Genomic DNA, 17,602 nt, shown 5'->3' with positions numbered 1-17,602 from the left:
TGACACAAGCTCAAAAGGACCTATTTCCTTCAAAGATGCAGTAAAAGGGAAGATGGAATCTCAAGCACAAACAGAACAACAAGCTACAACTCCTGGTGTCTACATCATTGAGCAGACAACACATAACTCAACATTAACAATTGTTGTACCCGAGGTAAATGAAATACATGCTAATTATTTATCTAAAGTAGTGATATGCATGTTTAATGGTTTTTGGCCCAAACTAGAAGCCCTTCGTCAATGGATTTACTCCATATGGACAGAAAACTGCGATATCCATCTCTGTTCAAAAGGGTTTTTTATTGTCAAATTCGACACAGTAAATGACAAGGAATATGCATTGAATGAGGGACCGTGGTTCTGGGGTAATGCTGGCCTTTTTATGACATCTTGATTTTGGAATTTGACCCAAACACCATGGTGGTCTCCAAAATGCCCGTGTGGGTAAAGTTATATAACTTACCTCTGCACTTTTGGCACTTCAAAGTATTAGAAGGCATTGGCAATGCTTTGGGGAAATTCATAGAAGTAGACAATGCGCGCCTATCCAAGGATATCTATACATTTTCCAGGATCTGTGTGGAGGTTGATCTCAGTCAAGGATTACCAGATCACATCTTCTTACTCCACAACGAAAAGCAATGGGCCCAGCGAATTGATTATGAAAACACTGCCTTCAGATGCCATGTATGTCGTCAAACTGGTCATCTACAAAGTGCATGACCACAAAACAAAAAAGACAGGAAAAGAAGACAGCCACCAAAGCTGAAAGGATGGCAATTTTTAGCCACATGGGCAAATGACATAGAAGAGGGAAAAAACACAGAAACCACCAACATATTTCAAGAAGCAGAATATCCAGGAAATAATCCAGAACCTAGCAAAAAAAACACTCCACACAACCTACAGAATGAAGAAAATCAGATTGAATATGCAATAGATCCAAAGATAGCCAATCCACAGCAGCAAAGTGAGAAGCGCACCCCAGGGCAAGAAATTGGAGGCAGCAAGCGAGCATACTCTACAGAAAGCTCAGATTCTGAAAAAGAAATCCTGGCTGCCACAAACGAAGCACAAATGACTATTGTAACAACCACGCCCAACAATGATGGTTGGCAGAAAGTGGAAAAAAAGAAAGGTAGGAAAGCATAGATAGACAATAAATTATTTTAGATCTTGTTTCCAATAGGACAAGTTTTGATAAAGCATATGTTGTTTCAGCATCTACAACATGTAATTTTACTCAATATGAATAAAATTACGATTTTTCCATGAGAAAAAAAAAATATTAATAAACATTTATATATAATAAATATTAAATCAACATTTTAAATTACTAAAATTGAATTATTACACCTAACAATATTGTGATATAACATAAGACAAATAATATTATAATATTACTAAAAAATATTATTATGATATTAATAATATATTAATACTACATTCCTATTGTAATTATGTTATGTATTATTAATATTACATGACAATATTATAATGTTATTATATTTATCTTATAGTTTTGTTATTGTGTAATTAATGTTATATAGTAAATTAAAGAAATTGTAATGAAGTGAAAACGACATTTCCTTATTAACTTTATTGTAAGTAACAAGATGAGGTTCAACCAAGGGTAGGGCACGAACTACGTTACACAACCGATATGGCACCATGAGGAGGAGGCAGCTAACTTTATCACAAGTAAAAGTGTGGAGAATGTGGACAAGTTTCATAATCCCAATTATTAACGGGTAAAGGGTAAAGTTTCATAGGTTTCATAAGCCCATCCACATTGTTTATAAATGGCAATGGTTATCTAAAAGATTATGTGTATGAGTCAATCAAATAATTTGTAATTGTAAAATGAGAGTGGAGTTTTGACACCTAAACAAGTTTTAAAATCTTTGATTTCATTCAAAATATATAGGCGTCAAAATATTCTCAAATTATTTATTCATATTTTAATAAAATATTTATATTTTAAAAAATAAAAATTAGGAAAATTTTATTATAAATTTATTTTCAAATTATTTATCCCTATTTTTAATAAAATATTTATATTTAAAAAAATAAAAATTATGAGAATTCTATTATAAAATTGGGCACCCATGGTCTATGATCATAATCATGGGCAAGTTTCAACCATATATGAAGTGATTGTTAAAATGATGAACAAATCAACATAAATATTAGATCTGTGAAACAAATGATAAATATGTAATATAAATATGAGATCTATGAATAATGTGGTAGATTTATAAAATAATATCAGATTTATAAATAATTCAATATATCTCTAAAAGCATGTTAATTCAAAGTCTAGATTTGGAAAATAATCTAAAAGAAATTCACACAACCAAAATGAGCAAGAGCTGTAACTTTTCCATAAAATAAAAACTTACAACCATTAGCTCAACTCCAATCTTCTTTCTTTCTCACCCCACACACAATGTCTAACCAATATTACATATATATAATCTCTCATCGAATAATCTAGAGAAATATTATTGACACAATAGCATGTGCTATGAAAACCATGTGTCCAAAACCGCAAACCCAAAACCAGGGCTCTAAACCTTTTCAACTAGTCATAATATTACATTATGCTTTTATTTTATTTATTTATTTGATCTCACACACAACAATCTCAATCTTGAGACAAAATAAATGTATATCTCTTAGTTACAAATATTCCCCAATCCTCCTTTACCATCTTTGCAACACCTCAACCAGGGTTCTACACATATCCCGCCTATCCCTTGGACAAAGCTTTGTTAACATATGAATTGGATTGTCCTCTATGTTTATTTTCTCCAACTATAGTATCCCTTCATCTAAAACTTCACGGAGCTAATTATATCTAACACCAGTATGCTTTGTTTTGTAGTGAAAAGTGGGTTTTTGGGAAAGATGGAGTGCACTTTGATTGTCATAATTAAATACATATTTTTCTTATTGTAGGCCTAGTTCCTCTACGAACCTCTTCATCCAAATCATTTCCTTACATGAATTAGTCGTTTCCATATACTCATCTTCTCTCGTAGAAAGAGTCGTCAACCTTTACAATCTAGATACCCATGATATCGCAACCCCTGGAAAAGTATAGATGTAACATGTTGTAGATATACTATTATCCATGTCACCTGCGAAATCAATATCTATAAATAATTCCAACAAGATATTAGTACCTTGAAACAAGAAACAATAGTCAGGTGATCCTTTAATATATCTTAAGATCCACTTAACAACATTCAATTATTCCTTGCCTCGGTTTGCAAGAAACCTACTTACTACTCCCATTGAATGTGCAATGTCAAGGTGAGTGCATACCATAATATACATAAGACTTCCCACTGCAGAAAAATATGGAATATTTGACATTTCTTCTTTTTCTTCAGTAATAGTGGGGCATTGTTTAGATGTTATTTTGAAATGAGAAGCAAGTGGTGTACCTACATATTTTGCATTAGCCATATTGAATCATTTCTAATATTTTTCCAAGGTTTTGTTTTTGTGATAGCCATTGTTTCTTCCCTTTTTTGTCACATATAATATGCATTCCCTAAATCTTCCTTGTTGGTCTTAAATTATTCATTGCAAAGGCCTTGCTTAATTCTTCTTTTAACCTGTTAATCGGGATCTTATATTTCCCAACAATCAACATGTCATCAACATATAATAATAAGATAATGAAATCTCCTTTTTCATCTCTTTTAGTGTATACACAATGATCTCCATTTAGGCTTTTAAAATTATGATCAAGCATAAAAGAGTCAAATTTATTATACCATTGATGAGGGGCTTGTTTCGACCCATATAGAATATTCTTCAACCTGTAGACCAAGTTTTCTTTACCTTTTGCAATGAATCCTTCTAGTTACTCCATATATATCTTTTCTTCTAAATCTCCGAGTAGAAATGTTGTCTTGAAATATAATTGCTCCAATTCTAAATCTAGAGTAGCTACAAGACCAAGTACCACTCATATTGATGACATTTTCACAACTGGAGAGAATTTTTTTGTGAAATAAATACCTTCTTCTTGCCCAAAACTTTTAACGCGTCCCTCGGATTTGATTTCTCACTATAACACGTTTCTCCCCTGGTCAACTCCCATACAATGCTCCCACCCCATTGATAATACTGATTACCAATTCAACATCCCCTACATACAACCCCCCCTTATAACATCTAATATCCCTCTGCTACTAGAAGAATTAGCATTATTATTATGTTGCTAAACCTGAACTATGATGAAAGAAAAGTCATGAAATGTGATGACATAATTATATAAATATATGTTTTATTAATAAATAAATAATAAATTGGAAACACTTGCAGATGAGATTCTATATAAGATAACTTTTCCATGAAAATAATTTTAGAAAGAATTCTAGATAAACCGAAATGATGGGAGAGAAAGATCCATTGAATGCTTAGCTGGTGATAAATGATAAGCTGGGTTTGTCATTAAGCATCAGTAGAGATAAAAGCAAGATTTGATGAAAAAGAGCGTAGGCCAGTGGTTCAAAAAACCACAAAAATGGGATGCCGCTAGAGGAAAATCCCACATGGAAGGAAGGCATAAAACTGCTATTGAAAGGATCAAAAAGGGTTGTTGATGTCTTGGCAAATGAATCTCTGCTCGAGGTGAATTGAAGAGAAAAAATTTTAGGGTTGGGAGGAAAAAATGTTTATTTTCAAGTGTGTCTTCTCTGTAGCGCTATTTGTTAGATCGTTATTGTTACTGTTAAGGCTTGTTCTTATTTTTCAACACATTTAGAATCTGTAATGGGATGTGGAAATTGTTATTCACATGATGATTGGAGTTAAGTATGTATTGTGGCTTAAGAATGTTCTAGATCTATTGTAGAATATTTTGGAAAATAATAATTCATGAGGATTATCACAACTATGGTAATCTGCTTTAAATTTAGTACTCTGGATCAATGAATATATTACACTTTTATTAAAAGACTTTGGAATGTATCACGTCGAGATCTATAGACCTCACCCTTGTTATAATATTGCATCATTGAAAATGATATCCTTGTGTTGTTGTAGTTAGATGTTATAACTAAGTAATTTGTAAGGCATTTTAAATGCATTACAAGTACAAAAACTCTAGTCTATAGCATATTTATACCATGTTTTAATTGTAAATAATGGAGAGTATAATGACGCTAGAGTTGTGGTCAGTAAACAGTGAATTATGCATATTGGATGTGGAAAATTTATACTTATGTGCAACCTATAAGCATACTTGGTAGTCACCCTTAGGAGTGTTAATACTTGGTTTCTACAAGCACAATTCAATTAATAACGAAGAAGGTGGTAAAGTACGTAGATGTTGTAAAAATAGGCAGTGACAAAGTAGGTAGATGTTGTCAACATAGGCAGTGACAAAGTAGGTAGATGTTGTCAACATAGGCAGTGACAACTAATATACATATTAAGAATTTTAAAGGGTAGTGGCAAGACATATGGCAATTTAGATAAGACATCTAAAGCACACAGCTAGATCTTATGAATTAATTGATAAGAAGGGAGGTTGTTTCTCAAGCAGGAAATGAAACATAGAAATTAAATTAAGGGTGGGAGCCATTCTGCTCCATTTGCAGCATGTTGTAGGGAAATCCCATTAAATATGAAGAATTTTGAGAAAATAATTCGCATTTCATGAAGTGGATGCACAAAATAACCATAAGCTACAGTATACAATGATTATTCTAATTAAACAAGGTTATAATAAAACACACCAAGAAATTATTGTACAAGGAATTACACCGTGCCAGTGGAATCAGTACAAGGGTAGCACAAAAGAAAAATTACTCAATAATCCAACTATCCTATATGTCATCAAAAATCAATGTTCAATGTAATATTGAAAAGAGCGAGAAAACTAGAAAATAATTGATATGGTGGCCCAGTAAACTAGTGACAGAACAATTTTACTCCAGAACCCATAAACATAACAAAGTTGTAGAAAAATAAAAACTTGGTAAAAAACATTTCCATTAAATAAGTGAAATATATATAGATAACAAGTATGTCGATGACCTCATATCATGCATACATTAGAAAGCTAGGTATATAAACTTAAACGTAGTAATCTCTAGAGAACAAAGTCTACTAAAATTAGCCACCAACCCATAAAAGTTACATTGGCAGTTAATAGAAAGGCTTTTCCAATTAAATACAAGTAGAGAAGAGGTATCTGCTCTCTCTGTGGAGCCACCCAAGGAACAATGTTCTAGGAAAGGTGACCTAGTGTCGTGCATCAATGCAACATATGAAATTCAATAAAAGCTCACATGTATTCCAATATCGAAGTCCCATTGAAGTGGAGGATTTTCAACTGACCTAGAGATTAACACAACAATGTAACCAATTAATAGAAGAATGAAACCCTATGAGTAGAGAAATCAAACCATAGTGAAAAGAGTCTCTAGGTACATGTTGTAACTTATTTTGACACCTGGGAGTTACAAAAAATTTAAAATGAATTTGTCACCTTCCTACAATTTTACGCTTACCTGATAAATTCCTTCCTTTAAATATCCTTTTATCTAACCCTTTCCATTGCTAAACCATGAAGTTTATGAAGTTTTTATAAATGTATCTTAGTTATTTTTAAAAGGTTTTTATTTTAAATCAAATTCAATTTTATAAAATATATATTTTTATAAAATTATAAAATTATTTATTTAAAATATTAAAACTTGGTTTTAAAAAATAACAATACTAATCTCCAAACTATAGAAACCACATTTTATCTTATCCCAAATAAGTAAGTCACAAGTCAAATCGAAAAAAAGTAAAAATGAAATGTATGCCCCCACCCCGCACTTCACTATTAAACCACCCTAATCTTTCATGCCTTGAGATATGTGAAGAATTAACCAATGGTTATCAATGAATTTAGGGGGATTCTTATTAGACTTTTAACCTCCCCCTGAAAACCATTATCCATAATAATTCAAATTTTATAAAACGTGGCATGAGGGAAATTTCATATGTTTATGAAATAAATTTTATACGGATGGGAGGCTGAGTAAAATGTGACTCAGGTCATACATTTAAGTAAATGAATTTACAGGTGAAATTTATACATGATATATTTAAGTAAATGAATTTACAGGTGAAAGTTATACGTGATATATTTATGAAATGAGGTTATAGGTGAAAGCAAAAGGAGGCTAGTAAAAACAAGTTTCTTTACAAAGAATAAAGACTTTTTTTTATATGGTATAAAGAGGAGCATTGCATAGAAAATTTGATTTGGATAAATAATTATCCAAATATTTTACAGGAGTAAAAGGAAAAAGTAAAAAATACTTTATCAACCATGGCAAAACAAACCTGGTTTTTTAAAATCCATGGGGAGGAAATCAATCAATGGTTTTTATAAATATGTTTATGAATCCATTTATTCATCAATATATTAATTCATGACAAAACAACACATGGTTTTCAAAACCATAGGAAGGAAATCAGATGGTTTTATGAAATATGTTTATGAATTTTATTTATTCATAAATATATAAATTCATGGCAAAACAAGACATAGATTTCAAAACAAGACATGGATTTCAAACAATGGATGGATTTACAAGATACAATTATTTGAGGAGATATTTTGAGAATTTCATTTATGAAATTCATGAAAATAGAGAAATATGAAATTCATTTACAAAATATTTGAAAAACATTTATCAAAATATTTTCTTCCAAAATATTTTACGACAATGGTGAAGCATTTTTAAAAAGTGACATAAAATCATTGGTTAATTCAAGCATTGGAAATTCAAAGGACACCTAGAAAAACAAATCAGTCAACCAGATTATAGACATGATTTTAGCATTTGAAGAAGGAGGAATATCAACAATCATTCTTATTCAGATTTAGAGGCAGAGATATCAACATTCAAAGGACACCTAGCAACAAAAGATCAACAAGCTCGGATTAAAGTGCAGTTTTCTAGTAAATAGTTTAAGCAACTCTAGAGTTCAAGGCAAAAGGCTTGCAAACAGTTCAAAGTTTCCAGCAGATAAATTAGAGATATTATTTTATTTTTAGCTATTGTTTAGGATTTTATTCCAGAAATATTGTCACATTTTAGGAGAGATTTATTCTATATATTGTTTCACTTGTAATTTAAAAGGTTTTGTTTTTTATGCCAAAACCCTACCCCTTGGTAAAGATTTTATTATAGAAATCCTAATTGAAGTATTCTAGCTCCAGTTCTTGAAAGAAATTGTGTTTCATGTATGTTTTTCTAGTGTTTTCATACCTTATTTTTGCATGTGTTCAAAGTAACATAGGAGATCTGGGTAAGAATAGATTGAGTGTCAATCTCTTTGACATATCCTGCAAAGTTATAATCATTTATAGATCTTAATTTACTATATTGTTTGTTTTGGTTAATTCCCCTACATCTGTTAAGGGTTACCTTCTGTCATGTTTTGAATGTGTTCGTTTAGCTGTAGAAATATTCTACATGCATCCATTGTATTTTTTTGATTATGTATTCAGTATGACTTCTTAATTATCATTTATTCTCTTTCAAATTATTTAGAAATCATGTTATTATGTCAAATTGGATGTTGGAACTTTCACAAAGGTCTCTGTAAGAGACGGATTTATTCATAAACAGAGACTGGACAATCATAAGGAAACACCAACAATAAATTATAGATCTGACCATTGTGCTCCATAGGTTGTTGTCCAGTGACAGTGAACGACATTAAGTGACATTTGAGGGAATCCCCACTGGTTCAAGGGCCATCTTGAACCTAAAGACCGGTCGATTTGGTTTCTCTATGTAGTTTTGCAGCCAAGAACTACCTACGAGAAACAAGTACAACATTTAGCGTCGATGCCAAAGAACGAAGGGATAAAGAAATTTTTCCCTGGATCCCGATAACGATTAGATCTACTCTTTGCTAGTGAACAAAGACTAGACAATTGATATTGGTTGCATTTCTTTCACTTGGCGACTCCACTTTGTCATATGGTGATTCCACTAGTTTTTGGATTCAACTGGTTCAAAATGATAAGTGCATATCTGGCTGTGATAATAGCATGCAACTGCATGTTTTTCTTCTTCATAGTGATAGTTGCATTCAGTAACATATCTTTCTTCTTTTTGATGATGACCAGAAGTTTCAAACATCAAAAAATGATGCAATTTTATGAGTGTTGGTTGTGGAGTGTGATTATATTCTTTATACATAGGTATCACCACATTGGACCCAAGTTCGTAATGTGGAGGCAACATTGCCTGTAATATTTGTGCTACAAGGGGTGTCCACGTGGGGGTGACAGTGATCTTTAGGAGCCCCCCTAGTGGGGGATCGGGGGTAGTGCGCCCGAAGCTAAAATTAGAAGTAAAATTGTCTTGTAAAATATTGTAATTTTGTAGTCAATCTGGGCCATTCATTAGGTGGATATCTGACAGTAGAAGTTATGTTTAATTTAGGGTTTTTTGCCCTAGAAGGCAACCCCTCACTATATATGAGGGAATTGTATTGCGTCTATGTAGATTTGTATTATGAGCAAGAAAGAGAGAGGATATTGAACGAGAGAGAAGAGGGAATTACAGCGGATCTGTTGTAGGAAGTATCTCTTCAATTTGCTGGATAATATAAAAGGAAGGATTGGTTGTTTCTCCATGGACGTAGCCCAAATTGGGTGAACCAAATATATTTGTGTCTCTCTTATTTGATGTGTTTTCTATGTTTATATTTTTGCAATATATTTTATGTGTTCCATTGCTCTATAATATATAATTTTCTAACATTGAGTTCATATGTAAGTATTTTTTGCTTGTGGAGTTTGAAATTTTTATTGTAAATATGCTTCAAGTTTTTAGTTGTTGGCAAAGTAGTCTGTCAGTAAATCCACTCCTCACTTGGTTACATTGGAAAGAAAATTATACCTAACGGTGTAAAGTTTCAGTTCAGTAAAGGAGTGTGTGCAATAGATCAATGAGTTTGCAGTTTATGAATCAGGTGATTTCAGCAGTGTTAATATACAATAGAACAATTTACTTCAAATTTTCTTCCACAGTTAGTTTGGATTCTAGTTGTAGTATGTAGTTTGGTTTCAAGTGCACTAAGTTGTAGGAGATGGGAAGAAGAACAATGGTTGACTATTTACTCCACTAGCCCAATGGATTTGGTATACTGTTGATTTCTCAAATATATTGGTCCTTAGTATGCAGTAGTTTCAATGATGGAGGTATTTTAGCAAAGGACTAGTACAAATTGTTGGTTACATGTTTCAGATAAGAGTTGCAGATTGCAACATGAACTGTTTCAGTTTGAGCATAACAGGTTTCAGGCCATAGATTGTCGGTTTGATAGTGCAGATGATTAATTTTCTTATCACAGGACACCATGCCTGATGAGTTCAAGGTAGCTGGTCTACTAGGTTCTCTGTGTCCCACAAGGGGAAGCACTCCCCAGTTCGAGCCTATGTTGTAACTTATTTTGACAGCCTTGAAGTTACAATATTTTTAAAAATAATTTGTCAACTTCCTACAATTTTATCCTTACCTTGATAAATTCCTTCCTTTAAATATCATTTCATCTAACCCTTTTCATTGCTAAGCCATGAAGTTTAGGATTTTTTTATAAATGTCTCCGAGTTATTTTTAAAAGGTTGTTATTTTAAATAAAATTCAATTTTATAAAATTTATATTTATATTTATATAAAATTATTTATTTAAAATATTAAAACTTGGTTTAAAAAATAAAAAACCTAATCTCCAAACTATAGAAAACACATTTTATCTTATGCCAAATACATCAAGTCACAAGTCAAATCGAAAAAAGTCAAAATTAAATGTATGCAAGAGGGAAATTTCATATGTTTATGAAATAAATTTTATATGGATGGGAGGCTGAGTAAAATGTGACCGAGGTCATACATTTAAGTAAATGAATTTATAGGTGAAAGTTACAAGTGATGTATTTATGAAATGAGGTTATAGGTGGAAGCAAAAGGAGGGCAGAAAAAACAATTGTTTTACAAAGAATGAAGATGTTTTTTTTCCTACGGTATAAAGATGCGAAATGCATGGAAAATGAGATTTAGATAAATACTTATCCAAATATGGTTTTTAAAATCCATGGGGAGGAAATCAGTCAATGGTTTTTATAAATATGTTTATGAATCCATTTATTCATTAATATATTAATTCATGATAAGACAACACATGGTTTTCAAAACCATAGGAATGAAATTAGTTGATGGTTTTATGAAATATGTTTATGAATCTTGTTTATTCATAAATATATAAATTCAGGGAAAAACAAGACATGGATGTCAAAACAAGACATGGATTTCAAACAATGGATGGATTTACGAGATACCATTATTAGAGGAGATATTTTGAGAATTTCGTTTATGAAATTCATGAAAATAGAGAAATGTGAAATTCATTTACTATTTGAAAAACACTTATCAAAATATTTTTTTTCCAAAATATTTTACGAAAATGGTGAATCATTTTTAAAAAGTGACATAAAATCATTGGTTAATTCAAGCATTGGAAATTCAAAGGACACCTAGCAAAATAGATCAGTCAACTAGATTATAGGCATGCTTTTAGCATTTGAAGAAGGACGAAGATCAACAGTCATTCTTATTTAGATTTAGAGGTAGAGATATCAGCATTCAAAGGACACCTAGCAATAGATGATCAACAAATTGGGATCAAAGTGTAGTTTTCCAACAAACATTTTAAGTAGCTCAAGAGTTCAAGGTAGAAGACTTGCAAACAGTTCAAAGTTTCTAGCAGATAAATTAGAGATATTATTTTATTTTTAGTTATTGTTTGGGATTTTATTCCAGAAATATTGTAACAGTTTAGGAGAGATTTATTCTATATATTGTATCATTTGTAATGTAAAAGGATTGTATTTTGATGCCAAAACCTTGTCGCTTTGTAAAGATTTTATTATAGAAATCCTAATTGAAGTATTCTAGCTCTAGTTCTTGATATAAATTGTGTTTCCTGTATGCTTTTCTAGTGTTTTCATACCTTATTTCTGCACATGTTCAAAGTAACATAGGAGATCTGGTTAACAATAGATTGAGTGTCAATATCTATAAAATCCCTTGCAAAGTAATAATCATTTAAAGATATTAATTAACTATACTGCTTGTTTTGGTTAATTGCTCTACATATTTTAAGTATTTCCCTATGTCATCTTTTGAATGTGTTCTGTATAGATGTAGAAATATTCTACATGCATCCATTGTATTTGGTTTATTAAGTATTCAATATGACTTCTTAATTATCATGTATTCTCTTATATTCTTCTGTCAAATTCTTTAAAAATCGTGTTATTCTGTCAAATTGATGTTGACACTTTGACCAAGGACTGTGAAAGATAGGGATTTATTCATAAAGATAGATTGGACAATCATCAGCAACCACCAACAATAAATTATAGATCTGGCCATTGTGCTTCATAGGTTGTTGTCCAATGACAGTGAACAACATTAAAAAACACCTCGTGACATTTGAGGGAGCCGCCTCTAGTTCAAGGGCCAACTTGAACCTAAAGACTAGTCAAGTTGTTTTCTTGCATAGCTTTGCATCCAAGAACTTCCTATGAGAAACAAGTACAATAGTATCTGTGGTCAGGAAAAAAATAAAGAGCAGAGACACAAAATTAGTGGTGATAATGTTTGCTAGTTAAATAACCACTTAAGAAAATAAGCAGAGATTAAGGGAAAAAATTTACCTGCTCAGTAAAAGGAAAGTGGAGAGTAAGCCCTAGTACCTGTGTCAAATGAGAACATAGCACGCAAGGGAGAGATCTATTCCAAAGTGAAATTTCGCTAACGAAGCCACAAAAAAATTGAATTGTTTACCCGGAGACACCTAATGCAGAATTCATGTCGAATTCGAGAAATTTGGTATAAAGACATTGTAGTAGGGTACTTGTGAACCTGGAAACCCTACAGGCCATAGCAAAAACTTGAACTTTCATCCCTATACATGGAGAAATCAGATTGTTCAGTAAAAAAATAAAGCAACCTACTATAAACCAAAAGGGGATGAGAGACTAGGTAGAGTAAGTGCTTTACTTGAAGCTACCCATTGTGCCTAACACTATGCTACAATGGGAAGAAGCATCCCAAGGAAATGTTGCACCTCCACACAGGGTACACAATTTGAAATTAATCTTTAACATGGGAAGAATAGCAAACTGGATACATAGGTAAACCCTATGAATTGCAGAGATGTGTGTATATGAAATTCGAAGACAGAGGAAAGAGTTACCTGTGAGTGGTAGGTCACGCGAGATGTGGTTGTGGCCATGCTCAATAGAGAACACACAATGAGATGGGAAGGTTACAGGCCTAGTTCTCTCAAAAAATAGGAAAAGGAACTCTACGAACCCTCCAAACCCTGAAAACAATGAAAAAAGTGACAGAATGGGAGTTAGGTTAGGGAAAAATGAGTTTATAGTTTTCATAAACAAATCTAACCGTTGATTCCTTAGAGTTCATTCCCACCATTAAACACAAACTAAGAAATCTTGAGCACATCACATGAACAGCCCCCATCTCATCACGTGAAGAGAGCGATGTGGTAGGATGAGAATCGCATGTTCAGTAACTCCAAGCAGGACAGGAAGAGATCCATCAACGAACGTTAGGTGTAGGGTACATATGGATAAATCATATGACCATGATGGTGCATAAGCATACATAATACAACTATATTCAACCTTTAGAGTGCCATCCTCATAAGAATGACCAAGGTGGCTCTAGGTCCGGGTTAATAATATTTGAAGGGGTTCAAAAATTATAGAGCATATGTAATAATAGTTATTAAGATGTGCCTGAACCACAAAATCAAAATCAACGCATCAAGGTCCTAGCACTAACATGGAGTTATAGGAACACACATGGATCCAAGGTAAAGGTTAGGTAATTATAACAAAATTAAAAATATTCCAGAAACCTAATCCCAAAAATATGTTGTGGTACCCAACTATACACCCATAAAGCATATAGGTCAAGGATATTGTGATCTGAAAAATGTTAGAAGACGATGTTTATTGTAGTGACAGTAGTATAATTATTGCTAGAGATGAGCTTATTTATATCTCACTGATAATGTTGAAGGAAGTAAGTTAGGCTCTATAAATTAAAAAAAATAAAAAAGTAAAAAATAAAAAATAAAAAATAAAATGTTTGTTGTGTTTGTTACTTTCACAATGGGAGATAGGACATATGGTATCATAGCTCATCTTCTCCACTGGGCCTTAACAAACCATCACAAAAATACAAAAAAAATAATAATAAAACTAACAATTGATTTTTCTGTCTAAGTAGAAGGGTAATTAAGCTAGGGACACACTCAATAAGATTGTTGAAGAAACACATGGCATCCCAATAGGGGATGATCTATATGTGGAACTAGGGGAGGGATCTACCCCAACTACTAATCCATTGATGGAAGTCATACAAAATATGCAATGAGAATTATCATATTTAAGATAACAATGAATGTATGATACATGTCAGTGAGGAGCAAGAAAGGATGGTCAGAAGTTTGACAGAAAAATCAAGCCAAAAAATAGTGGAAGCATAGGTATTGAAGGAATCAGGGACAAAACCAGAAAAATTCGACAGTGAAGGGGAGTCAAACATAACTTATCCTTGAAAATCTAAGTGGAAGAGATAGATAGAACTCCAAGGAGAATTATGGAAGATCAAGCCCCCTACTTTTGATGGGGAGAAGGAGGAGTATGTGGAAGCCTGGTTATTGAATATGACCAAGTTTTTAGGTTTATGATTATGAAAGAAATTTGAAAGCCAAAGTAGTTATTTATCAATTACAAGGAAAAGATGCCCTATGGTGGGAAGAGGCGAAGAGTGTACATTTTCTCGAGGAAAAAATAGTATTATGGGATGAATTTTGTAAACAATTTAAGGATTGCTACTTAAGTGAGTGATATTATGATGGTTGTGCCAAAGAGTTTCATGAATTAAGATTAGGACAACTCACCATGGATGAGTTTGTAGAAAAAATTACAAACTTACTAAGATATGTCCCATATCTTAAGGAAGAAAAATCTAAAGTGCAGCAGTTCGTAAAATGCTTTCCTAGAGTTTACAAGGAACATATCGAGTTTGATAACCCAAAAACAATGGATGAGACTATGAGGAAAGAAAGGTCATGCTACCAATAGTTTAAAATCAAGGGGGAATATTCCAAGATTTCGCAGAATAAGGATAGGACGAAGACCAAAATGGGAGGTAGACGACAAAAACCAGGATATCTTAAGAACATTGGTAGGGATCATCAACGGAAAAAGTTTGATAAGGTGAATGTAAATTAGAAAACGCATTCTCAGGCGTGGTCAAAAACCATAGATTTGAATGTTAAAAGAAGAAATGGGGACAAGAAGAAGGGATCACTGAAATTTTGGGGGTGCAGCGAACCTCATTTGTTGAGGGATTGCCCACACAACCCCGACTTTGTGAAAAATATGCAAATTTCCCATGAAGCTACTACAGTGAATGACCTTGCTAGGAGTATTCTGAGAATAAGCACAACCTTGGAGGATAGACAAGCGGAACATCAATCCAGAATGATTGAGCTAGAAGATACTCTCATCAACCAATCTGTTTTTGTTTTAATTGGCATTGGGGCTAGTCTAAGTTATGTTTGACCAAAAATAGTGGAAAAATGTAAACTGAAAACTGAAAAATATAGAACAACTTGGCTAGTGCAATTAGCAATAGGTACCAAGAGAAGAGTCACTAGCCAAGTGAAACAATGCCAAATAAATTTAAATGGTTACTTAACAACAATAGACTTAAATGTACTTCCCCTTGGGTCTTATGATATATTAATTGGAATGGATTGGTTGGAGCAACAAGAAACACTTATAAACTGCCTATCAAAAATAGTGACTTGTGTAAACTAGAAAGGACAAACTCAAACAATTCAAGGTGTGCCAAAACCAATATCAGTTAGGCAAATTACAACCCTGCAAATGAAGAAGAGTGCCCATAAAGGATTTCAAGTATTTATGGTTCATGTAGAAGAAAGTGAATGACAAAGCAAAGAGCTAAAATTGGATATTGTACCAATCATTATGGAATTTCTAGATGTATTTCCGAAGGAAATTCTAATTCTACTACCCCATAGGGATATAGAATTCTCCATAGACTTGGTACTTGGTGCAGCCCTAGTGTCTAGAGCACCTTATAGGATGAGTCCACCAGAGTTATTGGAGTTGAAGATGCAGTTATAGAAGCTGCTAGATAAATGATATATTACACCTAGTGTGTCACCATGGGGAGCACCTATAATTTTCATTAAGAAAAAAAATGACACATTTAAAATGTGCATTGATTATCGTTAGCTAAACAAGCTAACTATCAAAAATAATTATCCCCTACCTAGAATTATTGATTTGTTCAACTATATAAGGGGAGCCACCATATTTTCCAAGATCGATATAAGAACAAGATATCATCAGTGGAGAATTAAAAATGAGGACATCTATAAAACAACATTTCAGACTAGATATGGGCACCAAAAGTTTGTAGTTTTATCGTTTGGTCTTACGAATGCCCCAACAAGTTTCATGTGTTTAATGAGCAGTGTACTCAGTAAATATCTAGATAAATTTTTGCTAGTATTTATTGATGATATTCTCGTATACTTTAAAAATGAACAAGAACATAAGGAACACCTAAAGTTGGTGCAGCAAACCTTAAGGGAAAATACATTGTATTCCAATTTTAGTAAGTGTGAGTTCTATAAAACCATAATACAATATTTGGGGCATGTTGTTTCAAAGGAAGGGTTAGAAGATGATTCAAAATATCTAGCCTATACCGAAATATGTGGTTGTTGTTTGGTCATTCATGGGATTTGATGGATATTACATAGGTTTATTGAAGTATTTTCCAAAATAGCATATCTTATCACCTCTTTACAGGAAAAAAGGGGTAAAATTTGAGTGCATTGCAGAATGACAAAAAAAATTGATCAATTAAAGCACTTACTCACCATAGCTCCTATTTTAAAGCTTAAAAATCTAATAAGGAATTTACAGTCTGTATTGGTGCATGTATGGAAGGTCTAGGAGGAGTTTTATTATAGGGTAATTCTGTAATATCTTATGAATGAAGAAAGTTGAAACACCATGAAAGGAATTATGTTTTATACGATCGAGAGCTAGTTGTTGTTATACATGCCTTAAAAATGCGGAGGCACTATTTATTAGGCAAAAAATACAATTTGATAACAGATCATATCAACTTAAAATATATATTCATCCAGCAAGACCTTAATGCAAGGAAATCTAGATGGAAGGCATTTCTTAGCGAATTTGAGTTCGACATTAAGCACATAAATGGAAAATAAAACAAAATAGTTGATGATTTAATAAGGTGTGCCTACAATTTAATGGAGTTAGTCATTAGTAGTATTAAAACAAGCTTATTGGACCATACTTGAAAAATATGATACTTGATGAGTATCATAAGAAACCATTTGTGGGACATCCGGGATACCAGAAGATGATCACGACATTGAGGAAACATCTCTTCTG

The sequence above is a fragment of the Pinus tabuliformis genome, chromosome 5_2 (assembly GCF_031772625.1).
Source record: "Pinus tabuliformis cultivar Carrire ecotype Pingquan chromosome 5_2, CPIR1, whole genome shotgun sequence".
Lineage (NCBI taxonomy): Eukaryota > Viridiplantae > Streptophyta > Pinopsida > Pinales > Pinaceae > Pinus > Pinus tabuliformis.
The sequence above is the reverse complement of the archived record's forward strand: the minus strand, read 5'-3'. Positions refer to the sequence as shown.